Genomic DNA, 9,429 nt, shown 5'->3' on the forward strand with positions numbered 1-9,429 from the left:
TAGAACGCAAATAATGAACCCATATAAAGAATTTCCTTATGTTGAGCCATTCCAACATGAAATTCATATATATATATATATATATATATATATATATATATATATATATATATATATATATATATATATATATATATATCCTTGACAAAACACGATTAAAACCTCAATCTAAGCTTTTATATTTTTAAATGAAGTATAATTTCCTCTCATTTAATTATAGCAAAACAACTCTTTCCCAATTGAAACTTTTGTTTTCTATAATTAACATTGCTAACTTGCAATATTTATCAAAATTATCATGCTCCTACTAACATGATGATTATTAGCATGACACTTATGCTCCCACTAGCTTTGACATGTACTCAGAAATCAGCTGACTTTGTTACCAAAGTTCAGATTTCTGATACTAGATTGTTTTGATAAAACTTTATCAATATCATACACCTTATCTTAGATAGCTCACAAGTGTGTTTAAACAATTTCAGAACTATGAAAAGGGATGTCGTAATCAATTGCTATCTGCTTCTCACAAGTCCATGTTAGTGTGTCGGTTAACCACACAGCTCCACTAACGACTTTGAGAATGAAAATATCACAATTGCTATCTGCTTCAAATCTACTTGGTGGAAGTGTTTCCTCAACATCATTTTCATGAATGGGAGAGAAACCTTATGACCCTTAGATTTAATGGTGTATGTGTTCTTATCCATGTAAATTGTCAAAACCATAGTCACAATACAAGGATAATGACAAATCCAAACTCATATGGACTGAGCTCAATCTTAATTTCTTGCTACCTGGAAGCTCAAGGGCCTGCCATTGCTTCCAAGTTGTTGTGCAACCAATTGAGAACTCTAAGAACTCATATGCAAATCCAATTTTAACTGGAATGGGCACAGAATATGTCAACACGATAAGTTATAAACCTTAAGTCGTGTGCTAGTGAAGAACTTCAGGTTTTATTCTTGATTAGTTCTTGAGACTTTCAAGACCTTTAAGACTCCCACTGTCCTCTTGACATATAAGACTTCCTTGTCAAACATCCAAGAGATAGTCCGGATTCTAATCAAGACAAACACTTCACACAATTGGCCTTAGTTGGTCTTTGTTTTATCCCAAACATCACAACTTACCAATTTCAAATGTACAAGAGTAGAAAACTTTTACTCTTACATTTGACAAGTGTTTTAAACCTTCTTTAAGACATGTCACTCAAGTTACAATCTTGGAGTATGACTCTAAGAATTTTTTTTTGGAACGAAGTATGAATTATCTTCTTGATTTAACCACTTCAACAATTCATAGCTCCTCTTCTTAGCTATAAGAAGGCACTCAGAGGATGAATTGTGATAAGGTCTCTAAATCATTAAGATGATGATAAAAACTGATACTAAAGTACTCTCCCATCTTTTCAGATTTGAGAAACTTTTATCCTTCTACCTAATTTGATTCTTCTTATCCGCTCTACCTTACATTGGAACCTTTTCCAATGTCTCAGAATTACACTTAAGCTTGTAAGTATAACCATATTTACTGAGCTTTAGTAAATTATGACAAATAATCTTATCGATCTTTTGTGGTGGACTTGACCAGTACACAAGAATGTGTACTCGATCCCTTAATCCTTCACTTGACTCACACATCCATGTGAACAAGTAGTTAGTCTTAATTTTCCAATACTTGAAACTTCTCATTCATCATGCTATACAACTTGCATGATTCCAAGTTCTGGTCCAATTGAAACTTGGGTGATGAGAATCTTTCCTTATTTGGTAAATTTAGACATTACCACAAATGAAAGAATCAATATCATATTTCCACTCTTGCTATTAATGGAATCATATAAGCAACAATCACTACTAGAATATAGGCCTTTAATGACACGCAAACCATGACACGCAGTGATTTACGATACGGAAAATCATGTGCCCTAAAAATAATGTCATCTCTTCTAAAATTTGAAGGATTTAGAACACACATTTTTGAGTGCCCTTAAAATTAGTGTCAAAACGAGAAAAAATAAAAACGGAGGGCACTTAGCATAAAGAGTGTGTCGTCTACGCATGTCACTTTATAAAATTTTCATCAAACTCGCGTTCTCCATCTTTAATAGTTAACGAGGGAAATCAAATCCCAAAAAATTAACCCCCCTGGGCATTGTTCTCTCACATCTTCTACCAGTCGAAACCCCTTTCTCTTTTCCATGACCTAAAACTCATTTCATTTCCTACTTCCACCTTGAAAGAATCGACAGAAAGCTAGGGTACCATCAAAATCGGCGGTAGCTATAGAAAACACCAAACCACCTTAAAAGCAATCAAAGGTTTAGGGCTGTGTAAATGTATATCGGTAACGAAATTATGCTCAAGATAAACAGATGAAGGACCTCTCGAGAGCCATGAAAGAGCTACTCAATGAAAAGACTCAATCTATTGAGAAGATGATACAACGATCCCATGAATCTTAAGGAAAGCAACACCAACAGGAGGCTTAATCGGAGTTGTGCCATTGGTCTACTACAGACGTTGACATTTCCTCTAGTGAGCAACCCCAACTATATACTCCATTCCTCACTAAACCAAGGGTTTTAGCAGATCTAAGGGAGACAAATACAAATTTCTCTGATCAGATTGATAAAATTCACATCGGGATTCCTAGGGCACCATTATCGTTGCTGGACTTCAAGGCGGAAGAAAATGATGTTGTGGAGATCGTCTCCCAACGATCATAATTTATGCTTTCCTATTACGTAGCCACCGTCATCATTGCTCCGGAAGAAAATCCTGCTAAGACATCGACCTCTATTTCTACACCATTGTCGTTGTCTAACAAGGATGCCTGGCATACCTTTAGTTTCTCGTGAAGTCAAGTATGTAATCTTTTTTCATAGAATCCATCCAGAATAGGGCTTTTTAAAGAGGAAGCCAAAGGATGAATTCATCATGGATCGGAGGATCACCTCATCTGATGACGCAGCTCAACAAGATCTAGTATCTGAAATTCGCGGTGAGATCAAAATCGTTAACTCTGCTTTATCATCGAACGAAGCAGATCATGCTCTAGTAAAACGTTCGATTCATATCCTCTCCGAGCTCGTGAAAAATGGTATGAATCTGCCCTTAATTCTTTTGTGTTTCAGTTTCATGTTTCTCGGAACACATTATCTTTTACAAGTTGGTGCTGTTGAATTTGTGGTAGTAGTTGGCGTTGATATTTGTTTATGAGGTGGTGTCCAATAGTTATTAGATTGGCTTGTTATTGTGAAAAAACACTATCGAAAGAAGATATATTAAAAATCATGCTTGTAGTGGAAAATTTAATTGCTTTTCATGATTGTCTATTTCCCCTCCTGAAGTGCGTTAGGCACCATGATTCCATTAGTCGCCCAATTAGAATTGATTAAAGTGGTTTGGCGGCATGCCATGTTGGTTTACTTTTTGGTGGATTTACTAGTTCATACCATGCTCTTAGATGCTTATTGAGGAAGTGGAGAAAGAAAGAAACACCATTCAACGCGTAAGTTACTGTGCAATAAATATAGTTAGTTCCAAGAACAAGATTTATATTCTTGAATTTAAGTTCAAGTATACAATATCATATCTAGTTCACATATGTAACTTTCTTAATGGTGATGATGGAGCAGAATTTTAGCTGGTTCAATTGCGGGTCTGTCTTTCTCCATCCAGACTAGGGCTTTTTAAAGAGGAAGCCAGAGGACGAATTCATCATGGATCGGAGGATCACCTCATCTGATGAGGCATCTCAACATGATCTAGTATCTGAAATTCGCGGTGAGATAGATAATTAAATTGTCAAGTAACCTATGTTTTGTATCGTGTAAGAAGCAAGTTTTCAAAATTTAGTTTTTTTTTCTGCTCAACAGTGTGCTTATAATTCTGCAAAATCAAAGAAAAAGTTCACCCTTTGTGGAAGCTCATGGAGACACGGGGATTCATTACTCTTGCTTTATGATGTGTTCAACAATTTTAAGTCATGTATGATTTTGTAATGCGACCCAAAATCTTAACAAAATCATACTAAGATTTTTATCAAAAAATTGGCCGTGTTACTAAACCTGTATACAATGCTATAAGGAAATGTTGTAGAGGTTCCCTAGTAGATATTGCATCACTCTCTTCTTACCCATCAACCATAAACGACTCTGAATTTAATGATTTACAAGAATACCCTTCTACCAATACCCTGTTTAAAAATCCAATCATCCACAAAATCATGTTTGGATCATAACGCATACTCCACATCAGCAACATTCAGGAAAACATTCCTACTTTATTTATCTTTGACTTTTGTAGCCTTTGTTGTCCTTTGTCTTTAAAAGTTTATGGATGCGCCATTTAAGACTAGCTGGCATGTAGTGATTGGAGTTGTTTCGTCAACAACTTTTCTATCTTCATTTATTGGAATCTTTCAGGTAGGTCATGTGATCTAACTACTCATGTGTATCTAAATATTTGTATTTATATCTAAGTATGTATTTTTTTTTTAATTTAAGGGGTTGATTTGCTTGCATAGACAAGCGACATCACAAGACCACAAGTTGGTGTACTGATTTGCAGGTGGATTAGCTGCATTATTAGTGCTTTGGGAGAAGAAAGGAAGAAGATGAGAACTTGGATTGTTTGTTCTTCCATGTGCTGGGGAATCTTTGTTGTATATATTAGTCAACTTCCTTGTTCTTCCAGATATCAAAAATGCTGAGGTACTAAACTAAATTATGCGTTCTACCCAAAAAAATTGAGAAATTACATTTTTGGTCTCTGATTATAGCTGGTTTTTGCAATTTTGATTCTAAAAAGTTTTTTCTTGCAATTTTTGGTCCTTATTTGAGGTTTCTGTAACAATATGGATCAATAAAATTTGTTGTTTTGGGGACTGTATGGACAATGTTTTCTAACATTGGAAGCTTAACTGATATGTTATTTCTAACTTTTTTTTTATTAATTTACAATAAAAAAAACTTGGATTTGAAAATAATTTATAGGTTAAATATGTGTATGAATTTAAGAAAGAGTTGTTTTATTCAAGTGTTTTTGCTAACACCATGAAATGGTAAAACGTCAGTCATTTAAGTGATTGTAGCTTTTAGCATTTGCATATACCAGATGTTGCTATTCAACTTCTTATACCTAATTAACCGTCTCTCCCATTCCATTCACAGTCTATAAAACAATGGATGTCGGTTCATAAATGTAAAAGTTGAATTTTATTTTTGTTTATATAGAAACTCTGTAAATTGTTGATTTATATGCTTTGTAGAGAATGGACACTTCTCTCCTGATAAATGAAGATTTTCACTATCATTTTTGTGTTATGATTACTGTCATGTTTCTCATACTCCACCTGTAAGAGTAAGAACTGGTGGTTTTCAAGATCCAGGTCCTAGTCATCAAGGAGAAAGTAGTGAGAATAATATAGTAACAAAAATTTATGATAATCTTTGGAAAGTTTTTGATGGTTAGTGATAATTTTTGCCTTTTTTTTAATTACAGTCATGTTCCTCATACTCCACCTGTAAGAGTAAGAATTAATGGTTAGTGATAATTTTTGGCTTTTATATTTTTATTTTACAGTAACAGAAATTTAACCACATTAAAATTAAACTATGCATGGTGCAGGAATGTCTGATAATCTTTGTAAAGTTTTCGATGATGCTCACATGTCATCAAGAGCTTATTAGATTCAGATTCATCGTCATAATAATTAATCATTCTCTTCTCCACCTCCACCTCAAATGGATGAATTACCCCTGTCATGACCATTGATGTAGGAGGGTCCAGATCATATCCTGTTCAGACAACAATAGGGTCCTCACCGGACCCCACATCATCTACTGGATCTTTTGTATATGATGTGGAAACAGAAACACCTGCCACATTCTTTCAATATCGTCATGGCTTTGGCTTTGACAACAGTGGAGCTTTATCTGATATTCTAGAAGTTGATGATGCTGATGTTGATGATAGAGTAAGTTTCTATTTCTTTGCTTAAATTTACCATCAACTTGTTTTTCTTCTTTTTCTTTTAAAAAGCATTAAATGTACTTTCTTTGATTTTTTTATAGCAATGTTGTGTTCTTATACTTATATTACTACTAAAATTCTAAGTAATGTCATCCCAGTATAAATTAAGCAATACTTACTGCTATAAGTGTAAGTGGGCTGATTTTTCAACTCACTACTATTGCATTCATATTTCAATTTCAGGAGCTGGCCTTTATTGAAGAGGATGTTATTGGCGGTTCACCAAAGAAGTAAGTGGAGTTTCTAGCATTGTATTATTGTTAATTGCTATTTGTTTTAGACTGGAAAAGAAGAAGAGATTATTTTCTTTTATGCACTGTGCTGTATACAAAAAAGTTTACCATTTTTATATATGCGAAAATCTTTAGTCTAAAATAGAAACATTTGGTGAATAAAAAAACTAATGAAATCATGTCAAAAAGCCCTGAAACAAAAGTAAAGATTCTATAATAAGAAATTAATGCTAATTTTTGTATTAGGCTGAGTGCAGGTTGATTCAAAGGATTGATGTCCATGTCAAGGTAACCAACTTGTACCTCTTTAATTAGATGTCAACAACATGAACATATGAGTGATATTCTAATATTTTTGTGTATGTTTCCAGAACCTTTACTGGGCAGACAGTGGTGATATGTTAGCAATTTCTAGTGATTCATCATTTTATATACTACAGTACCATGCTATTTTTCATGTAGCACATTTATTTTATTGTAAACAGTTTATGGATATAGTCAAAGAGCTTAGTACTAAGGAGCCAAAACGAAAGATATTGTCCTGCTCTTTTTAGAAAGGTTAGCAAAATTGTCTAAATATTTATCATACTTATAATAGTTTATTAATTAATCCAAATTCCAAATTCCAGATTTATTATATCTTTTTTACCATTTAGGAGGATCTTGAGAAATCTCTAGCAAAAGCTTCTACTCAAATTTATTCTATCTTTTTTGGGGTGACTTTGTTGATTGGTATGTTTTTTGGGTACTAATACCATGTATTTTTTTGTGTCTTCTTTTTACAATATGAAGGAAGGAATATTCAAAGTTGGTGTTTGATTGTTTTTCTTTTGTGTAAATGCAGTCAGGTTCTCCAGAATAAGTAGAGTGTCGTGACTTAAAGCTTGCTGTTCCTGGAACTTATTGTGCAGGTATAATAGTAATATTATGAAAATGGATTTAGTTTCTGATGAAAGAGTTGGATGAGATGGAAAAGCTGAATGTCAGGTTGTCAGTTGCAGTGGAAGAGGTAAAATTCAGAATATTTATCTATCACACGACCTACAGCTTTCTCTCTTTTCTAACACCCCCTCAAACTCAAGAGGGTATGCTTGTGCTTGTATGTTGTAATTAATTGTGTGATTTGGAAATGTGACATAATATTTATCTATCACATGACCTACAGGTTGCATTTGTCAAATTTGTTACATGCACACTCATATGACTTGATTACTTGACTTTTTCTCAGGTTTTTCTGTTACATGTTTGTTCTGCTTTCAATGTCATTGGGAGGGATATTTTTGTAATTCTTTTATGGTGTTGATTCAAAGTAACAGATATAAGTATGTCATTCCCACAACCTTATACCCTGAATAAATAGAATTATTATATAAGACATGAATAAAAAGTAGCGAGCATTTTAGAACACCTATTTGAATAATTTGCATCTTGGACATATGTATATATACTTTGTATTGAGATTTAAGAACAATTTTCAATTTGCAGGTATGCTATATGTGGGGATTTAACGCTGAAAAAAGATAGTAGCTACAAGACCATCTACTAAAGCAAGGTTGGTGTAAGAGTTGATGACGAGATCATTGTTCCAATACCTTCAGTGAGTTATGATGGTGTCTCTTAAAAGCAATGTAGTATTAGGTTATATAGTTAGGGATGATTATTTGTATTTGACATGTTAGTGCAATGAATTATCTTTCTTATTTGTTGTATTTTATTTTGTATTTTGTATGACATTAACTATTGTGCAATGGATTGTATTTTTTGTATATGGTATTTAATTTTCTATTATGAGAAATTAAATGCAAAATTAATTTAAAAATTAATAAATATATAAATTTTTTTTAAACATTTAAATTTACGATACGCAAAAATGTGTGTCATCTTCATTTATGACATGGCCTTTCTTGACAGGGGCTTTTTTGATACGCATTATGTGTTATTAACACACACGTCGTAAGGTTACGACACGCGAATGCATGTCGTCTTCCTTTATGACAGGGCCTTCCTTGATACGCATTGCGTGTCGTAAATGCACGTCGTAATTGTGCGTCGTAAATGAGCGTCGTAAATGCGCGTCGTCTCTCTTTATGACAGGGCCTTCCTTGACGCACATTTGCGCGTCGTCTGAGCCTTTTACGACGCGCAATGAGCGTCGTAAAAGGCTGTTTTTCTAGTAGTGAATTTTTCCTCAAATGCGATTGTAACGATATTTTAAAATAAATAAAATCAAAAATTTTCTTTTATTTTAAAACTTTGCGGAAAAACTTATCCTTACAATCCATACGAAAACTTGTTGTTATCTATTCCTAAGCGATATCTCATAACTCCTAACAAGTAGCTCAAGAATCCGATATTCAAACTATGAGATAGAAATCCATCTACGCGATCAGATTTAACATATTTTTCCTTTAAGTTTCTTTACTTTTCTTTGATTCTTAAAACAGCAACATGTGAGCCAGTCACATCATATATCAAGAATCTCATAATAGAAACTTAGGAGAGTTAGATAGTGGACTTCACCTGAAGTAGAGTCAAACTTGTTGACTTTAACACCCTTAGGTAAATTGGCAGCTTCGCAACCAATGCCCTTTCCTTTGCCAATTCAACATATGGACGCTTTGGTAATGGAATATTTGAAGAGGGATGTCGTAATCCAAGCTATAAAATATGAAATATTAAGGCTAGGACCCAACAAACTATTTTATAACCTAGAAGAGGGATGTCGTAATCCAAGCTATAAAATATTTGAACGTGGATGAATGACGATTCACCAATTTCCACCAAGATAAACGAAATGTATTATTAGGTTTTAATTGATTTTAAAACTCCTAGATCTTTGAGATTCATTGAACTATTCAATGGCATGTTTCAATCTCGAGTGTGCCCTTTAGGTTTTGTGACTGGGATGCCGAGAATCACAAAACAAGGTGTGAAATAACCATGCAAATTACTTGGTACCCTTAAGTGTTTACACCTCAATTGATGTGCCGGTTAACCACACACGCTCCATCGATACTATGATAAACATTAAGTTACTCTTTGCATACCTTGTTAAATACGAGTTAGTGTGTTGGTTAACCACACACGCTCCACTAACCGACTTAAACAAAGTGCAAGGTGTAATTTCATGGATTAGCACCTTATTCACATATTCC

At 33.8% G+C, this 9,429-nt stretch overlaps 1 pseudogene; it reads left to right on the forward strand.

The window, feature by feature from the left end:
• The first annotated feature begins 2,942 nt into the window (after positions 1 to 2,942).
• Positions 2,943 to 5,698, forward strand: LOC111904756 (uncharacterized; annotated as a pseudogene).
• The last annotated feature ends 3,731 nt before the right edge of the window (positions 5,699 to 9,429 follow it).

Source organism: Lactuca sativa, chromosome 3 (assembly GCF_002870075.4).
Source record: "Lactuca sativa cultivar Salinas chromosome 3, Lsat_Salinas_v11, whole genome shotgun sequence".
Classification (NCBI taxonomy): Eukaryota; Viridiplantae; Streptophyta; class Magnoliopsida; order Asterales; family Asteraceae; genus Lactuca; species Lactuca sativa.